The 24,764-nt window shown below is 42.5% G+C and overlaps 1 pseudogene; it reads right to left on the bottom strand.

Annotated features, from left to right (window-relative positions):
* Nucleotides 1–24,764, bottom strand: part of LOC118395199 (ephrin type-B receptor 1-like) — a 387,061-nt pseudogene that overhangs the window by 54,787 nt on the left and 307,510 nt on the right.

Raw genomic sequence — 24,764 nt, 5'->3', positions numbered from 1 at the left:
TGCTCTCCACTCTACTGGTAATGGACGCCCTGCTCTCCTACCCACCAAACTTTAGGAGAACAAACTAAAAGGAGAAAAGAAAGAGGAAATGAGATGCCACTTCTTCTCTACAGACCGTTCATTCATTTCTGCTTGCTCGCCAAATGACACAATTCCAGGACTGCTTACTCTGGAGTGAAAGGGGATAGTGGTCTGTTTGGTGGAAAGCCTATAGAGTTAAGAGCACTGGATACCTCTTTTCAGTTCTCCCTTCTTACGGTAGTTCTGTCTCCCAATCCCTCTTCTCCCCTCACACTATTTGGGTCACGAACACCTAGAAAACTACAACTCGGGAGGTTATGGGTTCAAATTCTGTATGGAGATCTCTTTTAACTTATACAATGAACACTTCAGTGTCCTTCCCGATAACAAAGTGTAACTATGCACTCCACTAACACTGTATTACAGTGAGTTAAACAACCCATTTACCGTATAACAGATCTGTGTGGGAAGACAATGTGCTGCAAATGACTTATGTTGTAAAACTCTTCTCTACCCTGCACTTGAAGACAAAACGAAAGCTACTAGCGTAGCTTGAAAGTCCTTGGGAACAATCGTCCACAGCTCCATAACTGTGAAACCTAAAAATGCTTCTATCACCTGTTCTTAGACACACAAAAAGACGACGAGGGAGAGACGGCAAGACGGCAAGAAGGCAAGGCCATTTTGATACATTTGATAATAAACCCCAGGTTTTAATGGCTGCATTATCTAGGCTATACGTTTCCCGCGGTGCGAGCAAGAAAGAGAGAGGCCATGTGCAGAGGAGAGTGTTATAGACACAGATCCAGCAGTGAGACACCCCTCTGTGATATATTTGGATGCCTAAAGGACCACATCAGCACTTTACGAATGTACAGAAGTTTGTGTTATAGAGAGACGTCTGAGCCGTTCAGAGGGAACAAAGTGGAGTAAGATTGACGGAATTGAGTTACAACGTAAAACACCAAATAATGCATGCAGAGCAGAATAAGGCCGATACCCACTAATGATCAAAATCCAGAAAAGAGCTGATAAATTCTACAACCACCTAAAATGAAGTGATTCCCAAACCGTCCATAACAAAGCCATCACCTACAGAGAGATGAACCTGGAGAAGAGTCCTTTAAGCAAGCTGATCCTTGGGCTCTGTTCACAAACACACCCCGTAGAGTCCCAGGACAGCAACACAATTAGACCCAACCAAATCATGAGAAAACAAGAGAGAAAAAAACAGAGCAAACTAGAATGTTATTTGGCCCTAAACAGAGAGCACACAGTGACAGAATACTTGACCACTGTGACTGACCCAGACTTAAGGAAAGCTTTGACTATGTACAGACTCAGTGAGCCTTGCTCAAGAGAAGACTGGCTATGTTCACACTGACAACAAAATGAGGTGGAAACTGAGCTGCACTTCCTAACCTCTCGCCAAATGTATGACCATATTAGAGACACATATTTCCCTCGGATAACACAGACTCACAATGACTTCAAAAACAAACTCACATTTGATAAACTATAAACTATCTATTGGGTGAAATACCACAGTGTGCCATTACAGCAGTAATATTTGTGGCCTGTTGCCACAAGAAAAGGGCACCCAGTGAAGAACAAACACCATTGTAAATACAACTCATATTTATGTTTATTTATTTTCCTTTTTGTACTTTAACTATTTGCACATAATATGACATTTGACATGTCATTATTATTTTGGAATTTTTGTGAGTGTGATGTTTACCGTTAATTTGGGTTTGTTTATTTCAATTTAGTTTATTATCTATTTCACTTGCTATGGCAATGTAAACATGTTCCCATTAAAATAAACCCCTTAAATTGAATTGAGAGAGACAGAGAAACAGAGAGAGACCGACAGAGAAAGACAGAGAGAGAGAGACAGAGAGAGAGAGAGAGAGAGAGAGAGAGAGAGAAAGAGAAAGAAAAAGAGAGAGAGAGAGAGACCGACGGAGAAAGAAAAAGAGAGAGAGAGAGACCGACAGAGAAAGACAGAGAAAGATAGAGGGAGACCGACAGAGAAAGACATAGAAAGAGAGAGAGAGAGAGAGAGAGAGAGTGAGAGAGAGAGAGAGAGAAAGAAAGAGAGAGAAAGAGAGAGAAAGAGAGAGAGAGATAAATAGAGAGAAATAGAGAGGAAGAAAGAGAGACAATGAGAAAGAGAGAAAGAAAGACAGAAAGAGAGAGATATGTAGAGAAAGAGAGAGACAGAGAGAAAGAAAGACAGAAAGAAAAAGAGACAGAGAGAAAGAGAGAGAAAGAGAGAGATATAGAGAGAAAGAGAGAGAAAGATATAGAGAGAAAGAGAGAGAAAGATATAGAGAGAAAGAGAGAGAGAAATAGAGAGAGAGAGAAAGAGAGAGAGAGATATAGAGAGAAAGAGAGACAGAGAGAAAGAGAGAGAGAAAGAGATAGATATATAGAGAGAAAGAGAGAGACAGAGAGAAAGAGAGAGAGAAAGAGAGATATATATAGAGAAAGAGAGACAGAGAGAAAGAGAGAGAGAAAGAGAGAGGTATAGAGAGAAATAGAGAGACATAGAGAGAAAGAGAGAAAGAGAGAGATATAGAGAGAAAGAGAGAGAGAAAGAGAGTGAGAGATATAGAGAAAGAGACAGAGAGAAAGAGGGAGAGAAAGAGAGAGATATAGAGAGAAAGAGAGAGACAGAGAGAAAGAGAGAGAGAGAGAAAGAGAGAGATATAGAGAGAACGAGAGAGACATAGAGAGAAAGAGAGAGATATATAGAGAAAGAGCGAGACAGAGATAAAGAGAGAGAGAAAGAGAGAGATATAGAGAGAAAGAGAGACATAGAGAGAAAGAAAGAGATATAGAGAGACAGAGAGAAAGAGAGATATATAGAGAGAAAGAGAGACATAGAGAGATATAGAGAGAAAGAGAGAGACAGAGAGAAAGAGAGACAGAGAGAATTAGAGAGACAGAGAGAAAGAGAAAGAGAGAAAGAGAGAAAGAGAGAGATATAGAGAGAAAGAGAGAGACATAGAGAGAAAGAGAGACAGAGAGAATTAGAGAGACAGGGAGAAAGAGCAAGAGAGAAAGAGAGAGATATAGAGAGAAAGAGAGAGACATAGAGCGAAAGACAGACAGAGAGAAAACCGCACAGAAAAATACCAGAAAGAAACCTGTAACCAAAATATCCAAACACTATTGGATAACTTTCTGGATACCACATTCACTCATAGTAAAGAAGGCCTCAATATGGCAGTACAAAACATCAACTATATATTCAGGCTAACGGCAAAAGAAGCCGTTTTTTAAAGATCAGATGACAACTGGTTTGATGCAGATTGTAAAATTATAAGGAATAACTTAGAACACTATCCAACCAAAAGCACAGTGACCCAAATAATGGAGAATTACGCCTTCATTACTGTGAGACTGTAAAACTCTATAAACATACACTCAGAACCAAAAAGCACAGTACAACAGCAAGCAGCTGACACTAATTGAGGAGTCCATAAACACACACAATTTCTGGCAAAATTGGAAAAGACAAAAAAAATCTAAACAAGAGGAATTAGCAATACAAAATGGTGACATATTGACACCCATTTTAAAACACTCTACAACACCGTTCAAATTGACACAAACGCAGAACAACGCCAAATTGATGAGAAGTTTAATGGATTAGAAAAAGCTATAAAGGACGATCAAAATCCATTGGACTCCCCGATTACTGACCAGGAGCTCTATAAGAATCTTCAGGCTCTCAAATTTAAAAAAGCATGCGGACCTGATGGCATCCTAAATGAGATGCTCAAACTCACTAGTACAACATTTCAATTGGCTATATTAAAACTGTTTAATTTGATCCTGAGTGTAGGTTATTTCCCTGACATCTGGAATCAAGGTCTCATAACCACAATCTTTAAGAACGGAGACACATTTGACCCTAACAATTACAGAGGCATTTGTGTGAACAGTAACCTGGGGAAGGTTTTCTGTAGTATTATCAATGTAAGAGTTCTAAACTTCCTTAATAAGCACAATGTCTTGTGTAAAATCCAAATTGCATTTATACCAAAACATTGCACAACTGATCATATTTACACCGTACATGCCCTGATAGATAAACACGTCCACCAAAATAATACCAAAACATACGCTTGCTTTATCGACTTCCAAAAAGCATTTGATTCTATTTGGCATACAGGACTGTTCTACAAAGTTATTGACAGTGGTGTAGGGGGTAAAACATGTGACATAATTAAAGCAATGTATACTGGCAATACATGCAGCATTAACATTGGCAAGAAAATAACAGAATTCTTTAACCAGGGGTGGGGCCTTTGTCAGGGTTGCAATCTGAGCCCTGCACTCTTCAATATTTACATCAATGAATTGGCCACTCTTCTAGAAAAATCCTCAGCCCCTGGTGCTAGTCTCCACAATTCAGAAATTAAATGCCTACTCTTCGCAGATGACCTAGGCCTGCTGTCACCCACAGCACATGGCCTACAGCAGGGCCTGGACCTGCTAGAGCAGTCCTGCCAGACCTGGGCCCTGGCAGTAAACCCGCAAAAATAATGATTTTCCAGAGAAGATCCAGATCTCAGGGAATTAGACCAAAGTTCACAATTGGTACAAAATATATAGAGTACTGCACACACTACAATTACTTAGGTTTAAAAATAAGCTCAACTGGACACCTTAATGAGGTAGTGAATCAACTGAGAGAGAAAGCACGCAGGGCATTCTACGTCATTAAAAAGCTAATTCAAATTTAAATACCTATGAATTTTTGTATAAAACTAAATGAATATGTCAAAACAAGATTTCATCAAATAGGACAAACACCCCATTGAAACTCTGCATGCAGAGTTCTGTAAGATACTCCTACATGTCCAGAGGAAAACTACAAACCCACCAACCAGCTGACTAACCCACCAACCAGCCGACTTAACCCACCAACCAGCCGACTAACCCACCAACCTATCAACCACGGAAACAAACACAAGACCAACCCACCAACAAGCCATCCAACCTTCCAACCTATCAACCACCCCACCAACCAGAAGACTAACTCACCAACCAGGCAACCAAAATACCAACCTGTTGAACAACCCACCAACCAGTCGACTAACCCACCCACCAAACAGCAGACGAACCCGCCAACCCACCCATTAACCTATTGACCAACCTACCAGCTGACCAACCCACCAACCGCCCGACCAACCAACAAACCAGCCATCCAACCCACCAACCAGCCGACCAACCCACCAACCCGTTGACCAATCAAACAACCAGCCGACCAACCCACCAACCAGCCGACCAACCCACCAACCAGTCATCCAACCCACCAACCAGCCGACCAACACACCAACTAGGCAACCAACTCACCAACCAGCCGACCAACCCACCAACTAGGCAACCAACTCACCAACCAGCCGACCAACCCACCAACTAGGCGACCAACCCACCAACCTGTTGACCAATCAACCAACCAGTTGACCAATCAACCAACCAGTTGACCAATCAACCAACCAGTTGACCAACCCACCCACCCACCAACCAGCCAGCCAACCCACCAACCAGTCATCCAACCCACCAACCAGCCGACCAACCCACCAATTAGGCAACCAGCTCACCAACCAGACGACCAACCCACCAACCAGCCGACTCTGTCTTCTTCAGGCTCTATATCATCATGTCTGTAGACTGAGGACTTGGGAAAAGCCTACAGGTCAATAAAACCTGCTACCATAGCCACTCTGGTCAGCTCTTGTATCTTATTAAAGCAGGTTCTATTGTGTAGGAGCAGACGGGTCGATGCTAGCCCCACCAGACGCATAGCATTACCGCAGTTGGAGTAGGGAGGGGAGCGAGATGGAACGGAGGTCAAGGTATTCACTTCATCCGACAGGGAAGGCAGGGAAACTAAAGAACAGTGGGAAGGAAAGGTGGACTGGAGGTGGAACTGAGATGACATTATCAGCCCAGGGGGGTTGGGGATTTCACTTCGGAACAGAAGAGAAACTTCTCTTGGTATCTTTTGTATCAATTCACATACAGATAAACACAATGTATAAGCAGATGAATGTCTGTGCAGACGTACCCTTATACAGTACACACATGCACACACGCACACACAAACACACACACACACAGAGCCTACCTTCTCATAGAAGCGTAGCTCGTAGTCCAAGATGATTCCGTTGGGCTGTTCGGGCTGTGGCCATGACAACGTGAAGCTCTTCATGGTGGAGCTCACCTGGTGCATGATGGGTACGATCGAGGGGGCTGCAAACAGGAAACAGGAAGAGAAACAGGAAGTTTAACAACCACTCTGTATGGAAAACCAAAATGGCTTCTCTGTGCCTTGTAACAGCCTGAACGATGCAAGAAAGTGGCAATGAAAGCTACACAAAGTTAACACTGTAACACAGAAAAAATTATCAGACAAAAGTCAAGCCGTTAAGAATCTGCAGTCAGACCTGTCATGGGGCAGCAAGCACATCTTTAAAAACATCCTCACTTTTCAAGGTCCCCATTTCTCTCTCTTTGTGTGGATCTCCGCCTCCGATACAGTAAGGTAAAAATCTACATTGGGTCTGAATAAAATCTTTACCTAATGCAGCACAAAGACCTGGACCATATGAAGTGTTAAATGATTTTCTTGATAAGAAACTGCCCTTTGGAATAAAACTCCATCCCATCTCTTTTTAATGGTTTCGACCTGGGTGCACAGTGTGGGCCTATTCTCTTATGCTCTCTCTCTCTCTCTCTCTCTCCCATTCAGACACAGCACACCTGAGTGCACACATATGGGCTCTGAATTAACCCACTGCCCCAGCAATTTCCCCTTCATTCCCTTGCTTTTGTCCTCCGTGCTATCATCTCTATTATCCTTCCTTGTTCCTGTCTTACTGGGCTAGTAGAGGAAGGGGTGGTTGGGTTGGAGACTGTGAGCGGCGAAGACAAGCGTTTAGTGTCAACTTTTATTCGTTGTATGTACAGGATATACATGGTAGACACCATCCAACGAAATGCTTCCTTCAAGGTTACCCCTTGACAATGCAACAAAAAGATAAGAATACGGAAATAAAGTAAATGGCTCAGTAGAAAATATATGTATATTTTAACATAAGTATAATACAGAAAGGCAAACACGTAAACACTTTCTCTGATACATTGGACTATACATTTACTGTATTGTCACTATACATTTACTGTATTGTCACTATACATTTACTGTATTGTCACTATACATTTACTGTATTGTCACTATACATTTACTGTATTGTCACTATACATTTACTGTATTGTCACTATATATGTACTGTATTGTCACTATACATGTACTGTATTGTCACTATACATTTACTGTATTGTCACTATACATGTACTGTATTGTCACTATACATTTACTGTATTGTCACTATATATGTACTGTATTGTCACTATACATTTACTGTATTGTCACTATACATGTACTGTATTGTCACTATACATTTACTGTATTGTCACTATACATGTACTGTATTGTCAATATACATTTACTGTATTGTCACTATACATTTACTGTATTGTCACTATACATTTACTGTATTGTCACTATACATTTACTGTATTGTCACTATACATGTACTGTATTGTCACTATACATTTACTGTATTGTCACTATACATTTACTGTATTGTCACTATACATGTACTGTATTGTCACTATACATGTACTGTATTGTCACTATACATTTACTGTATTGTCACTATATATTTACTGTATTGTCACTATACATTTACTGTATTGTCCCTATACATGTACTGTATTGTCACTATACATTTACTGTATTGTCACTATACATTTACTGTATTGTCACTATACATTTACTGTATTGTCCCTATACATGTACTGTATTGTCAAATACATTTAATGTGTAGTCCAATGTATAGTCCAATGTATAGTCCAATGTATCATAGAAAGAGTTTAAATTGTGCAGTATTATTTTGTATTAGTAATAGTAAATATGACTCTGGTTGGTTGCAGTAATTGTGATGTGAGTGTAGCAGCAATTGTGAGGGCATCAAATGTTCTTGTATTTGTTTGTAAGTGTCTATTTTTAATAAACCTTGTTTTATTAATATGTATTAAGTCTGGTAAGACTTTTGCCATTCTGTTGCTTATGAGTTTTGCTATTATTTTATTGCCTCAACTTATTCCACTTCTGGGACTGTGATCTGCTGGGGACTGATTTCCCTGGTTCTAATACAACTGACATAACTTTTTGATACATGGAACTCGGAAGCACATTTGTATTGTCATTAGAGTAAAAAGGGAGCTACTTTGACCCAGAATATACTAAAAATGCTATGGGAAAGCTGTCCATCCCTGGTGCTTTTCACCGCGCAATATTTATTTTGGGGTGATTTCCATTTTAGTGATTGTTTTCTATCTGCCTACAGTTGCTTCATGGTAATTGAGTCTAAGAAAGCTGTAGGATCAGACCAACTGTTATTTCATTCTGATTTATACAGATGTTCATGTATTTTTTGTTATGAATAGCATTGTTGTTTCTTATTAAAGCATTTGTATCCTAATCGTTTAAAATTGTATTCGTTATGTGAGAGCTGCAAGGTGTGTACCAGGTTTATTTGCCATTAAACAGTATGCTTTATTTGAGTTGAACCTGTAGGTGTTGACTCTCTTCAAAAGTAAAATAACATATTACAGACATTTCTTTTCCATGTAAATATTTTTTATGGGCTTTTTTTAAGAAAGTGTTTGATTGTAATTTCTAACTCAGATTGAATTTTTACCTAGTATGAGATTATTATTCCCCTAATGCACACTTTAAAGGCATCCCAAATTATATTGGGGGTTGGCTTTTCTCTGTGCTCTTTGTCTACATTTGTAACGGAAAAGGTCTTTATTTTTTTCACTTACGTATTTCATATACTTCGGGTCTCCATATTCTATCACTAAGTATATTTTCTGTTGATGTCATTTAGTTCCCGAGTGGCGCAGCTGCCTAAGGCACTGCATCTCAGTGCAAGAGGTGCCACTACAATCCCTGGTTTGGCTCCGGGCTTTATCACATCTGGCTGTGATTGGGAGTCCCATAGGGTGGCGCACAATTGGCCCAGAGTCATCCGGGTTTGGCCAGGGTAGGCCGTCATTGTAAATAATAATTTGTTCTTAACTGACTTTCCTAGTTAAATAAAAATAAAACGCATGATACAGGAGAATGACGTTAGTATATACTGTAGTTGAGTGCATTTTTGGATCTCTGTGTGGAAGGCTGAGAGATGGAGGCTCATTATTCTGACCCCAAAACATACTGACAGAGCGCCAGATACAGTATGTCTATACATGCTCTATTTTGTGGAAATAAACCCCCTCCATCACCTCATTCTACCACACACTACTATACACACACCCTGTGCCCCCCCACACACACTTTTCGTAAACACACCAAACTTTATTCACACTCCAGCTCCCAAAATCCCCAAATAACCCCCAGCCAATCAACTCAACCCCCCTCCACTCCACCTCCCTCCCTCTCTCGGTTGCAGCCCCCGCACTCTCATCCTACCCTGTCTCACCTTGGTATAGCTCAGCCTCTCCTATCTGGCTGCCACACGCTCCAGTGCCCAGAGCTCTGCTGGGCCGCGTTATCAATTACCGGCCCTGGGCACAGCACAGCACACAGTGTTACTGACAGCCCCAGTAGGCCCCAACGCTGCTGTTGTCTTCCATGCACTCGGAGCCTCGGAAGGGGGTAGCGGAAGGGAGTGTGTATTCTAGAACCAGACCCCAGTCTAACAGACTGAGTGTGCATCCCAAATGGAACCATATTGTCTACAAAGTGCACTACTTTTGACCACAGCCCATTGCGCTCTGTTGTGCAAGGGAAAAGTGTGCGATTTGGGACAGAAACTAAGACCCAGACTCATGTATTTAAGCAGACAGACACAGTTTGGCCAATTATAGTAAGACAATGCAGATATTTGTAATTATACATGGTTTTAGCATGTCTCACTGATTGGATGAGTGAGGGTGTGTGCCCATGGTTGTGCTGCTGCGTTAAACATTTCCATTTAAACATCTCCATACACAAAGAAGTACAATATACTGTACCCCCTGTCTAAAAGTCACAATTCAATTATCGTAGCACTTCTGCAACTCATGGATAAAAAGTTTGCCTAGTCCTCATATTGAAGGCCTATGTGTGTTCGTGCCCTGTTTGTAATGAGCCTGTTTTTGTAACAGGACTGTCAGTACCTGGCTGCAGGTCAAGGGTCAAGCCTGCTGAAGTCAAAACGTGTCCCCATCGTTACCAGGGGACACCAGCGATGACAGTGATTGGTGGCTGTCCCATGCACTTCTCTCCTCCCCCATCCTGCATCCCTCCCCCTTCCCTTGTTCCTCTGTTCTACTTTTATCTGGCCCAACTGGCTGCCCCCAGATTTGAATGCAACACTCGGCTTAACATTAATCAAAGTCAACCCTCCCAGTGACCCTAGCGAGCGAGCGAGAGAGAGAGAGAGAGAGAGAGAGAGAGAGAGAGAGAGAGAGAGAGAGAGAGAGAGAGAGAGAGAGAGAGAGAGAGAGAGAGAGAGAGAGAGAGAGAGAGAGAGAGAGGAGAGAGAGAGAGAGAGAGAGAGAGAGAGGAGAGAGAGAGAGAGAGAGAGAGAGAGAGAGAGAGAGAGAGAGAGAGCAGTGGGGGGGTATCTGCAGACTGCTACTCTAACACAAGGCCATCACATTACACATCTACGACTCTTTAACTCCACACAACAGCACAGGGTCATCACATCAGTGGAGGCTCCTCAGAGGAGGAAGGGGGAGGACCATCCTCTTCAGTGAAACTTCATAAAAATAAGAATTGTGAAACACTAAAACATTTTTTTAGATAAAATTATACAAAATATATTATTTTTGATTTTTTTAAATGTTTTAATTTAACCTTTATTTAACCAGGGAGGCAAGTTGAGAACAAGTTCTCATTTACAACTGTGACCTGGCCAAGATGCGACCTGCGACCTGGCCAAAGCAAAGCAGTTCGACACATATAACAACACATAGTTACACATGGAGTAAAACAAACATACAGTCAATAATACAGTAGAAAAATAAGTCTATATACAATGTGAGCAAATGAGGTGAGATAAGGGAGGTAAAGGCAAAAAATAGGCCATGGTGGCAAAGTAAATACAATATAGCAAGTAAAACACTGGAATGGTAGATTTGACAGTAGATGAGTGTGCAAAGTAGAAATACTGGGGTGCAAAGGAGCAAAATAAATAAATATAGTACATAAGGAAAATATAAATACATAATGAGAAACTCCAGGCCCCACAGGTAAAAATTGCCCCACCACTCTGGGACCTATGGTGCCACCAGTCTGCTTGCAGTTGTCCGTTATCGTCATGTATGTGGATGATCAGGGCTTTATTCAGGAATGTTTCTTGGGCTACTTTGATGTGTCATGTGTCAAGTGGGCCTGATGCGCTGTCTGAGTTTAACTTCATGGACAAACTTGATGTTCAAACCTACAATGGCGCAGCTGTAATGGAATGTATCTGCTATTTGTATTAACAGCCCCCTCCTGTTCCCTGATTAAGAGGTGATGACTACTCCACTCCACAGCCATTGTCAACTCTCTCCTGACATGAACTGAAGCCACGTCTCATGTGCCTGCTCATCCACTGGCACATTGAATGTTTCCTCTCCAAGCACTGTGAGCACCCGTATAAATTTTCACTCATTACTGTATGTAAAATAAATCACATAAACAATCACATTATTACACATCAATGATTTTACTCCTTGCTTGGACTAACTCATTCTTAGCTCTTTTGTCTGACTGTGTAGTGTGTTGTTGTTTCTTTTCTTCCCAGTCAATTCCTGTCCTGCACTGAAGTCAAGCCTCTGAACACCTCAACGCATGCCTCATACCAATCACTGCTGTGATCCCTTCCCAACACTGTCTAAGTAGCCCTCTCATTCCCATTCTCAATAATATTAGAGTATAAATGTCTTTAGTAAATCCTTTAGGTTAAAATAATTAGTCCCATTCTCCCTTTGCATCAACTCCCTCATTTTGATCTTCCCAGCATAAGCGTAATACATTTCGTAATACAATCCACATTCCACGGGGCATCCATCCCTCAATTCCCAGCTGGATGTTCCCGAGATGCTTGACTAATTCCCAGTTCAACGATTGGTTGGAAACGTCCCGGTAATTGGTCAGCTGACCGATGGTCCAAGGCCCATTCCCTCATAGAACAGTCTAATTGTGGTTTTCTCCTTAAAGACACAGCACCACCACACCATAGTCATCTAATAGGGGCCTCTGTTCAATTCAGATGAGGGGTAACAGGCTATCACCGTCTCTCTCTCCCTCTCTCTCTCCCTCTCTCTCTCTCTCCCCCTCCCTCCCTCCCTTCTAGGCATGCTGTTGATCACTGCCTCCCTACTAGCAGTAACTCAGATGGACTGTCCAGTCGTGACTACATGGTAATGGGCCTCACAGATCACAGGGAAGCTTCAGTTCTCCAGTGTTCTGTGCTGTCCTGTTCTGTTCTGCACTGCTCTGTTCTCTTCCTTTCTGTGCCATATTCTGTGCTGCATTTCCAAGAGTTTCTGTCAGGGAACCAATTAACCATTTTTTCAAATCCCTCCAGTGATGCCAGTAGCGCCACCACTCTTGAATTGTAGACGTAAAACAGGCATTATTGCCGCGTTCTTGATTGTGTCATGTCCTGGATGCTCTAGAGTTGCCTGGAACATGGAATTATCTTTGATAGCCCGAGGAGAGATTTAGTGGCAAAGACTGTAATGAAAATAATTAAGGAAGACAAGCTTGTCTTTTGGTTTACAAAATTAATTTTTCTCTGTTGTACTTCAGACACTAGATAAAGACATCTTGAGGTTTAAGGAGCTCAGTAGCATTCAGAGCCATTCTCCTTCGATCGCCTCCAGCTAGCTGCCAGTTTCTGGGTTCAAGGGACAAGTTACAACATTTATGAGAAACTGGCATCAAATGAAACAAAATGGCACCTTCAGCCAGCCCTGGAGAGGAGTAGAGGATGATGAAATGGTTTGACATTAAGCTTTTCTATGCTCTCTTATAGTCAGTCAGTGCTGTGCATTGAGGCAGTGAGAAAAAGCAACAGCCCATGTAGATAATTCTGAAGAAATTTGTAAACTCTATGATACTCAAATGATTTCTTGACTGTCTGTCTGACTGACTGACTGACTGACTAAATGGATGAACTAAGCAATGGACAAACAAAAGGAACGAGAAAATGAACAAGCGATTCAATAAATACAAGAGAGTCTTATAGAGCGCACAACTAAACTGGCTGTGTAGAAAGAAGGTGTAAATAACCTGGGCTGTGTAGAAAGAAGGTGTAAATAACCTGGGCTGTGTAGAAAGAAGGTGTAAATAAACTGAGCTGTGTGTGCGTGTGTCCAGCACAGGGTAGGGCAGGCTGTGAATGAACTCCTAAATATTGGTATTTTCTCCCATGTAGCCTGCACCTCGTCAACTATGGCTGTGTGTCTTCATGTGTTCTTAGTCTAAAACAACCCGTGTACACCAACACCAACACATGGAAAGACTTAGTGCACTCAAAGCACGTAAACACAAAACATAATGAGTAGGGATCCAAATGGGCCTTGGCGTGGTTCCCCTCACATCCCTCTGGTTTAAGTTACGTCACAGGCTCAAATCTCTTTGATATATTTTGGTTGTTTAGATTTGGATCTGACTGCATCTGGGTGGACTGTATAGAATCCCTCTGAGCCGCAGTCTGTTTTGGTGAACTTGCTGGTGTTTGCTGGTTTCCACATGCCCATGAAGGCTGCAGGATGGAAGAGATGTTTGCATTTCTGTGGGAAATTTGGGACTACTTCTAAAATTAGTTTCACTGGACTGGGAGGAGGACCTGGCGGGGTGGTGCCAGATTAACAACCTGTCCCTCAACGTAACCAAGACTAAGGAGATGATTGTGGATTACAGAAAAAGAGAACCGAGCACGCCCCCATTCTCATTGACTGGGCTGTAATGGAGCAGGTTGAAAGCTTGGTGTCCACATCACCAACAAACTAGAATGGTCCAAACACACCAAGACAGTCGTGAAAAGGGCACGACAAAGCCTATTCCCCCTCAGGAAACAAAAAAGATTTGGCATGGGTCCTGAGATCCTCAAAAGGTTCTACATCTGCAACATCGAGAGCATCCTGACTGGTTGCATCACTGCCTGGTATGGCAATTGCTTGGCCTCCAACTGCAAGGCACTAGAGAGGGTAGTGCGTATGTTCCAGTACATCACTGGGGCAAAGCTGCCTGCCATCCAGGACCAGGCAGTGTCAGAGGAAGGCCCAGAAATTGTCAAAGACCCCAGCCACCCCAGTCATAGACTGTTCTCTCTCTACTATGGCATGGCAAGCGGTACCGGAGTGCCAAGTCTAGGACAAAAAGGCCGTGTAGAGAGAAGGTGTAAATAACCTGAGCTGTGTAGAGAGAAGGTGTAAATAACCTGAGCTGTGTAGAAAGAAGGTGTAAATAACCTGAGCTGTATAGAGAGAAGGTGTAGATAACATGAGCTGTGTAGAGAGAAGGTGTAAATAGCCTGAGCTGTGTAGAAAGAAGGTGTAAATAACCTGAGCTGTGTAGAGAGAAGGTGTAAATAGTCTGAGCTGTGTGTGTGCGTGTGTCCAGCACAGGGCAGGCTGTGAATGAGCCCCTAAATCTTGATATTGATCAGGCCTTTATCACACACACACACACACACACACACACACACACACACACACACACACACACACACACACACACACACACACACACACACACACACACACACACACACACACACACACACACACACACACACACACACAGAGGTATCTAGGACAGTTTAATGGCCTCATTAATGGCCTCTGCACTGATCCACACTGCACCTCTCTGCACCACATTGCCACTGACTGCCTCTCCTCTACCGGTCTCTCCCCCTCTATCTTCATTCCGTCTAACTCTCTCTCTCTCATTCTCTCTTTTACATATCTCTCCTCTCACGCTCTAACACGCTGTATCAATGTCACTTTCTGACCTTAGTTCCTTTGTTATGCCTTTGTTTTAGTTTGGTCAGGGCGTGAGTTTGGGTGGGTAGTCTATGTACTTTTTTTTTATGTTGTGGTTTTGTGTTTGGCCTGGTATGGTTCTCAATCAGAGGCAGGTGTTGTTCGTTGTCTCTAATTGAGAATCATACTTAGGTAGCCTTTTCCCACCTGTGTTTTGTGGCTGATTATTTCCTGTTCTGTGTTCTTTCCATTCACCTTACGGGACTGTTCGTTTGTCGTTTATTGTTTTGCTCAGTGTTCAGTTATTTTATAAAAAATATGAACACTTACCACGCTGCGCTTGGTCCTCACATTCTTCCACCACAGACGACCGTTACAATCAATCTCTCATCTTCTCCCCTATTTCTCCATCAATCCTACAGTCTTCCATCTAAAATACAATGAACCTCTTAAGGATCTGCCCCTTTTTTCAATTTTCGCCTAAAATTACATACCCAAATCTAACTGCCTGTAGCTCAGGCCCTGAAGCAAGGATATGTATATTCTTGGTACCATTTGAAAGGAAACACTTTGAAGTTTGTGGAAATGTTAAAGGAATGTAGGAGAATATAAAACAATAGATCTGGAAAAAGATAAAACAAAGAAAAAACCAACCGTTCTTTTGTATTTTTTTGTACCATCATCTTTGCAAGAGAAAGGCAAGAGAAAGGCCATAATGTATTATTCCAGCCCAGGTGCAATTAAGATTTTGTCCACTAGATGGCAGTGTATGTGCAAAGCTTTAGACTAATCCAATCAACCATTGCATTTCCGTTCAAAATGTTGATTCCAGACTGCCCAAATGTGCCTATTTTGTTTATTAATACATGTTCAAAATTGTGCACTCTTCTCAAACAATAGCATGGTATTATTTCACTGTAATAGCGACTGTAAATTGGACAGTGCAGTTAGATTAGCAAGAATCTAAGCTTTCTGCCAATATCAGATATGTCTACGTCCTCACAAAGTTTTCTCCCCAAATGATCCTTCGATCCTTCCTTCTGTCTCCTCCCAGACAGCCAAAAACCATGTCCGGCGCATTGGTCTAGCCTCCTGCCTGCCTCTGAAAACCCTCCTGTCGGAAGCAGCAGCACCACAAGGAGTCTCCTTGGGCTGGGCATGGGCAGACCCGATTACAGCCACCTCTTCTTCCCTACATCTATCTGTCAAGTAGGGCATATTTCTCCTGTCAAGTGGGACAATCAGAAGCCATTATGCCACCCTGACAATCAGAGCAATTTATTTACCTTTCTCATTTCCCTGTCTCATTTCACTGTCAGCCATGATGACTCAAAGAGAGAGAGAGAGAGAGAGAGAGAGAGAGAGAGAGAGAGAGAGAGAGAGAGAGAGAGAGAGAGAGAGGGAGAGAGAGAGAGAGAGAGAGAGAGAGAGAGAGAGAGAGAGAGGAGAGGGAGAGAGAGAAAGAGAGGGAGAGGGAGAGAGAGAAAGAGAGAGAGAGAGAGAGAGAGAGGGGTAGAGAGAGAGAGAGAGAGAGAGAGAGAGAGAGAGAGAGAGAGAGAGAGAGAGAGAGAGAGAGAGGGAGAGAGACCGCACCATTCTCCTCTCTCTTTCGCGTTCTAAGAGAAAGTGTGTACTTAGTCGTTATTTTCTTGGAGGTTGTTGTAATCAAATGTTGCAGGGGCGCAACTTTTACTGGGAATGGTAGGAACATGTTCACCCAGTTTCATAATTGGAATGTGATACAAAACGAGGCTGTGTGAACTGTGTGCTTTAGGACCATGGGGACGCCTCCGAGCAGTCAGGTAGGCTGTCTGTAGTGTATCCGCCAAGATAAAAACATGTCCCCCCCACATCTAAAACTAAAGTTGCGCCTCTGAAATGTTGTAATCAAACATTTGAAAAATGTACAATGATTTAGGTGTATGTATCGAAAGAAGATTTTTTAGGAGCTATTCACGTAAGCTCATCAAAATGCGTTTATCCACAAACTGGAGTGTTCACAACTTCAACTTTTACTTTTCCATAGCGCCAAAGCTCTGCTATCAACCATGCAGTTTGTAGAGTAGTAAGTACCAGAAGTTGTTCAATATGTTTAACACAGAAATGTCCTAGAAAAGTTACAGTACACACTCAAAACTGTAATATGGCACAGACCGACAAAATGACGACTCGAAAACAGCATATCTGCAATACACCACTACACTCCATGTAATGGACAGACTGAGGTCCCTCTCATACGAGTAAACACAGTTAAATGTAATACGTCTCATTTACATTTTCCACTTGGTCAATAGTTTGTGCTCGAGGTCCCTTGATAAGTGCCACTATGTACATGATGGAACACCACGGGAGCATGAAGAACACTGTAGGAAAAGGACCGGGCAGACAAAATATCCCAAAGCTGTCATTTCCAGTGGCTGAATTCATATTCCGTCACCAGAGAGAGATCGAGGGAGGGAGGGAGGGAAGGAGGGAGGGAAGAAAAAAAGAAAGCAAGGGAGTGGAGCAAGGGTGCGTTCTGAGCCCTCTCCTGTACTCCCTGTTCACCCACGACTGCGTGGCCACGCACGCCTCCAACTCAATCATCAAGTTTGCGGACGACACAACAGTGGTAGGCTTGATTACCAACAACGACGAGACGGCCTACAGGGAGGAGGTGAGGGCCCTCGGAGTGTGGTGTCAGGAAAATAACCTCACACTCAACGTCAACAAAACTAAGGAGATGATTGTGGACTTCAGGAAACAGCAGAGGGAGCACCCCCCTATCCACATCGATGGAACAGTAGTGGAGAGGGTAGCAAGTTTTAAGTTCCTCAGCATACACATCACAGACAAACTGAATTGGTCCACTCACACTGACAGCGTCGTGAAGAAGGCGCAGCAGCGCCTCTTCAACCTCAGGAGGCTGAAGAAATTCGGCTTGTCACCAAAAGCACTCACAAACTTCTACAGATGCACAATCGAGACCATCCTGGCGGGCTGTATCACCGCCTGGTACGGCAACTGCTCCGCCCTCAACCGTAAGGCTCTCCAGAGGGTAGTGAGGTCTGCACAACGCATCACCGGGGGCAAACTACCTGCCCTCCAGGACACCTACACCACCCGATGTTACAGGAAGGCCATAAAGATCATCAAGGACATCAACCACCCGAACCACTGCCTGTTCACCCCGCTATCATCCAGAAGGCGAGGTCAGTACAGGTGCATCAAAGCTGGGACCGAGAGACTGAAAAACAGCTTCTATCTCAAGGCCATCAGACTGTTAAACAGCCACCACTAACATTGAGTGGCTGCTGCCAACACACTGTCATTGACACTGACCCAACTCCAGCCACTTTAATAATGGGAATTGATGGGAAATTATGTAAATATATCACTAGCCACTTTAAACAATGCTACCATATATAATGTTACTTACCCTACATTATTCATCTCATATGCATACGTATATACTGTACTCTACATCATCGACTGCATCCTTATGTAATACATGTATCACTAGCCACTTTAACTATGCCACTTTGTTTACTTTGTCTACATACTCATCTCATATGTATATACTGTACTCGATACCATCTACTGTATGCTGCTCTGTACCATCACTCATTCATATATCCTTATGTACATATTCTTTATCCCCTTACACTGTGTATAAGACAGTAGTTTTGGAATTGTTAGTTAGATTACTTGTTGGTTATCACTGCATTGTCGGAACTAGAAGCACAAGCATTTCGCTACACTCGCATTAACATCTGCTAACCATGTGTATGTGACAAATAAAATTTGATTTGATTTGATTTTGAGTTGGAGAGAGACAGAGAGTCTTCGGATGTGAGAAAAAAAGAGAGAGACAAAGAGAGAGAGAGTGATGAGGAGGCGGCCGTCCAACTCTCTGGCTTGGTTCAGGCTACCCTAATCGTGGGCTAATGTCTTTGACAGAGGAGATGTCTGCATGGTCATTATGTAGTACTAAACACGACCCCTTCTTGTCTCACTGCCTGTTCTGTAAGAGCTACAACACTGTTGCCAAGACGCAGCGAATAGCAGAGAATCTGGCCTGGGTCTGTATTCACAAAGGATCTAAGAAATGAAGTGCTGATTTCGGTTTTGCTTTTAAATCATAATGAGTAAGAGGAGGGACCTGATCCTAGATCACACTCCTGAGATGATTTGTGAATACTGGCCCTGTTCAGCCCTATAAAAACAAACCTCAACAGGTATTTCACCCAGGATACGTTATGTTTCAAGGTTTTTGCCATTATTGCTGCTTGCCGAAAACAAAGCGTCATTAAAAACAGAAAACTGCAAACAGCAAAAACCTCTGACAAGCCATGCCGCTGCTTCAATGCTGTCGCAACCTTCAGAAGATTGAGTAGAAAAGACGTTATATAAAAAACGTGTGCTTTTTGCCAAAGTCAGATTTATTTACTTTAGGCTTGCTACCAATGCTTAAATGCCCAATGCAGTGCACACTATATCGATGGAATAATACTATTAATAAAAGAACAATAAAATATAAAAAATATAAAAAGAAATAAAGGAATAATACTGTGAAATTGTGAGAATTATGATAATCCCCTTTCAGTTGTTTGAAAAGACCACATGAATTTTCAGCCTGTTCTGGTGACATCACCAGGCAGTAACTTAGTTAACAGACCAATAAGAAAGAGAGTTCCAAACAGATAGTATTCAGTTTTACCCTCCCCACTCAGACAGTCACAACTAAATTATTGCATCAGATATTGCTCTTGCTTAGAAGCTATTTTTGTTTCTTTTTTGCCATTTTAATTTAGAGCAATCACAGTAAGGTACTTAACTGTTACCCAGAAATGATTTGATATTGAAATAAAAACTAACTAATAAAAATTAAGAAGAAAGCATTTCTGGAATGTTCTCTTGTGGAACAGAGCAAAAGGCAAACCAGCATTTTCTCTTTTTTTCACGGGGTTTGATGTGTAAATAAAACTGGGGAACTACAAAGGGTGCAGAAATAGGGCAGAGGGATGGATATGATGGTCTCGCCACAGATCCTAATATGCCATGTCTTCGGTTTAGGGTTTTTAACTTCACCATATTCCAAAGGGGGAAATCCCCCAACCCCCAACACACTCAATTATCAAGCAGGCCACTGTCTTGATACGAGAAAAGAGGGGGATGAAACCAAAGAACAGAGACCGTTTCAATATTTCACTTTGTGAGTTCTCGTATAGTTGGAGTAAGCTGCCCCCATCACTTCAATCCTTAAAGTGATTATTCACAGTACAGCTCAATGACATCTCTCCAGCACAGATTGTGATAGGAGAAGCAAATGGCCAGGAGTCAAAAATACAGAGGTTATGCTGTGTTAACTAGTGCTGAGCAATGTGGAATAAGATATGAAAACCATATAGGAGACACAGGTACAGCAGAAAACACCAACAATGTATACAGATGATGAAAATGTTCCTGCTGCATCATCGTCATCTTCCCTATCCCCTCCACATGCATACACACATTCCCCTAACCCTAACTCTCACACCCACACTATTCTCTTACCAGCCTGGTTGGTGGTGATGTCTATAGACACATGCTGGGCAGGGTAGGGGCTCTTGTTGGTGACCCCATTTACAGCCTGTATCTCGAAGCTGTACAGCGTGTGAGCCCACAGGTTACTGATGAACACCCTGGTCTCTGTCAGGCCAAGCTGCCGAGGCACAAACTCCACGTTGTCATCACAGTGCGAGCAGGTACGGCGGTCCGCACGACACTTCTTACACACGATGTTGTAGACCACATCCTCACGACCGCCCGTCTCCCTGGGCGTGTGCCACTCCAGGATCACCGAAGTCTCGTTCACGACGGAGATCACGTTCCGCGGTCCCGAGGGAACGCCTACAAACAGACACAGAGAGGAACCTTTATTTAACCAGGTTATCTCATTGACATCTCAGTGAATCTCTTGCCAACAGGCCTTGAGATTGACAAACACAATGAGAAGGTTGTCAGTATTCTATTCAACCATTATTTAACCAGTAGATCCCATTGAGATCTCAAAGAAACTCGTTTTCAAGAGAGACATGGCCAAGAGGGTAGCTTTCGAGTAAAGGTTACTAAAGGACATTACTCTAGTCTGTACGATATACAGTACCAGTCAAAGGTTTGGACACACCTACTCATTCAAGGGTTTTTCTATATTTCTACTATTTTCTACATTGTAGAACAATAGTGAAGACATCTAAACGATGAAATAACACATATGGAATCATTTAGTAACCATAAAAGTGTTAAACAAATCAAATGTATTTTATACTTGAGATTCTTCAAAGTAGCGACCCTTTGCCTTGATGACAGCTTTGCATATTCTTGGCATTCTCTCAACCAGCTTCATGGGGTAGTCACCTTGAATGAATTTCAATTGACAGGTGATCCTTATTCATTTGTGGAATTTCTTACCTTCTTACCTTTCTTACCTTCTAAATGATTTGAGCCAATCAGTTGTGTTGTGACAAGGTAGGGGCGGTATACAGAAGATAGCCCTATTTGGGAAAAGACCAAGTCCATATTATGGCAAGAACAGCTCAAATAAGCATAGAGAAACAACAGTCCATCATTACTCTAAGACATGAAGGTCAGTCAACATGAAACATTTCAACAACTTGAACGTTTCTTCAAGTGCAGTCGCAAAAACCATCAAGATCTTTGATGAAACTGGTTCTCATGAGCACAGCCACAGGAAAGGAAAACCCAGAGTTATCTCTGCTGCAGAGGATACGTTAATTAAAGTTAGATGCACCTCAGATTACAGCCCAAATAAATGCTTCACAGAGTTCAGGTAACAGACACATCTCAACATCAACTGTTCAGAAGAGACTGCGTGAATCAGGCCTTCATCGATTTGCTGCAAAGAAACCACTACTAAATAAGAAGACGAGACTTGCTTGGGCCAAGATGGACATTAGACTGGTGGAAATCTGTCCTTTGGTCTGATGAGTCCAAATTTGAGATTTTTTGTTCCGACCAACGTGTCTTTGTGAGAGTAGGTTAACGGAGGATGTGTGGTTCCCACCGTGACGCATGGAGGAGGAGGTGTGATGGTGGGGGTGCTTTGCCCGAGATCATCCCGAGAACATCATCCCCACAGTGAGGCATGGTGGTGGCAGCATCATGCTGTGGGGATGTTTTTCATTGGCAGGGACTGGGAAACTGGTCAGAATTAAAGGAATGATGGATGGCACTAAATACAGGGACATTCTTGAGGGAAACTGTTTCAGTCTTTCAGAGATTTGAGACTGGGACAGATGTTCACCTTCCGGCAGGACAATGACACTGAGCATACTGCTAAAGCAACACTCAAATGGTTTAAGGGGAAACATTTAAATGTCTTGGAATGGCCTAGTCAAAGCCCAGACCTCAATCCAAACTGAGAATCGGTGGTATGACTTAAAGATTGCTGTACACCAACAGAACCCATCCAACTTGAAGGAGCAGGAGCAGTTTTGCCTTGAGAAAATATTCCAGTGGCAAGATGTGCCAAGCTTATAGACACATACCCCAAGAGACTTGCCAAGCTTATAGACACATACCCCAAGAGACTTGTAGCTGTAGTTGCTGCAAAAGGTGGCTCTACAAAGTATTGATTTGGGGGGGTCAATAGTTATGCATGTTCAAGTTTTCTATTTTTTTGTCTTATTTCCTGTTTGTTTCACAAAAATATTTAGCATCTTCAAAGTGGTAGGCATGTTGTGTAAATCAAATGATACAAATTTTAATTCCAGGTTGTAAAGGCAACAAAATAGAAAAAATGCTAAAGGTGGTGAATACTTTCGAAAGCCACTGTTACAAAGCATTCTGCAGCGATACGCTATCATATCTAGTTAGTGGGACTATCATTTGTTTTTCATCAGGACAATGACCCAAAACACACCTCCAGGCTGTGTAAGGGCTATTTAACCACGAAGGAGAGTGATGGGGTGCTGCATCAGATGACCTGGCCTCCACAATCACCGGACCTCAAACCAATTGAGATGGTTTGGGATGAGTTGGACCTCAGAGTGAAGGAAAAGCAGCCAACAAGTGCTCAGCATATGTGGGAACTCCTTCAAGACTGTTGGAAAAGCATTCCAGGTGAAGATGAGAATGCCAAGAGTGTGCAAAGCTGTCATCAAGGAAAAGGGTGGCTACTTTGAAGAATCTCAAATTTAAAATATATTTTGATTTGCTTAACACTATTTTGGTTACTACATGATTCCATTTGTGTTATTTCATAGTGTTGATGTCTTCACTATTATTCTACAATGCAGGAAATAGTCAAGATAAAGAAAAACCCTCGAATGAGTAGGTGTGTCCTAACTGTTGACTGGTACTCTATCTGTATCTGATTTATAAAACTAACAAACAGAAGCAAGATGACACAAATCATGGAACTCTCGTATGATATACAAGGCTATACCCTTTTTCACACTTCTGAGCCAAACAGAACCAGCCCAAGCCAAGCTCTATTTGGCTGGCCTGGTTACACATCCACCATAACTGCTGGAACCATGCTGGAGAGGGCAATGTGAAAGGAAAACATCAGAGCCAGCGCAGTACAGGTCAGCTCTATGGTGTGAATCAGGCACAAGTGTTTCAGACATGACTGAGTCTGACTTGCCAAGGAGAGGAAAACGGGGTATATTCCATAACCACCCAGAGGGCAGAAAAGGCTTGGATAAACTTTCATTAGTGGAATGTTTTTATCGGTCCGGCTCTGTTGATGGAAGCGTTTTCCCCACTTAAAGAATGTTCCTGGACATGCCAATGCTGAGCGAGCAGCTATTCTATATGCTAATTATAGTCCATAACTCCAGCGAATGGGGCTGTAAGGAGAGGGAGACTGCAGTACTATAGCTACTAGCTATACTTGAGGTATAAATCAATGTGAAGTCTATCTAGTTCTTTTCAATCAAATCAAAGTTTATTGTTTTGCATACGGTATTAGTGTTACAGCATTTTAAAAGGTGTGTGAACATGTACTGTCTGAGCATATCCTGGTAAAAAAAATAACAGATACAAGTGAAGGAAGCCATATAGGTGTATTAGGACACATCTATTGAAGTTCCCATCTTAGTGGGGATGAGGTCAGACAGTTGAAAATAAAGGAAACAAGTGAAGGAAGCTGTATAAGCGTATTAGGACACAGCCCTTATGTTTCCCATGGTGGACGGGTGAGGGCAGGCAGTTGCTTCTGTCAACACAGCCACAATTAATCATTGTTTCTGCTAAGCCACGTGGGATAGCGCTGGGGTGCTGGGACAAAGCAGCAGAACACACAGAGGTGACGGATCGGCGGTGTTGCCACGGCGACCTCGGCTCAGCGCCATGGAGACGACTGTGGGGTCAGTGACAGGGAGGTCATGACCTCCACAGAGAGGACTGAGAGAGGAGAGAAAGAAAAAAGGATGGAATACATCACCTCTCCAGATATCCGGCACCTTTACCCAAAGCCATATAATCAGGACTCCCATGTGAGAACCAGACCAACAACACTGGTTTACAAGCACCATATTCATTAGAGCACTTGGGTGTCTGTACGAAAGTGAGGAAAAGAAAGACAAATAAAGAGAGAGACATACAGAGAACCAGAGAGTGAGATAGCAAGACAAACATAGAGAAATACATAACATAGTGAGATGAGAGATGAGAGAGAGTAAAAATAGAGGAGT

The sequence above is a fragment of the Oncorhynchus keta genome, chromosome 15 (genome assembly GCF_023373465.1).
Source record: "Oncorhynchus keta strain PuntledgeMale-10-30-2019 chromosome 15, Oket_V2, whole genome shotgun sequence".
Lineage (NCBI taxonomy): Eukaryota > Metazoa > Chordata > Actinopteri > Salmoniformes > Salmonidae > Oncorhynchus > Oncorhynchus keta.
This window is presented reverse-complemented; position numbering and strand designations above follow the sequence as displayed.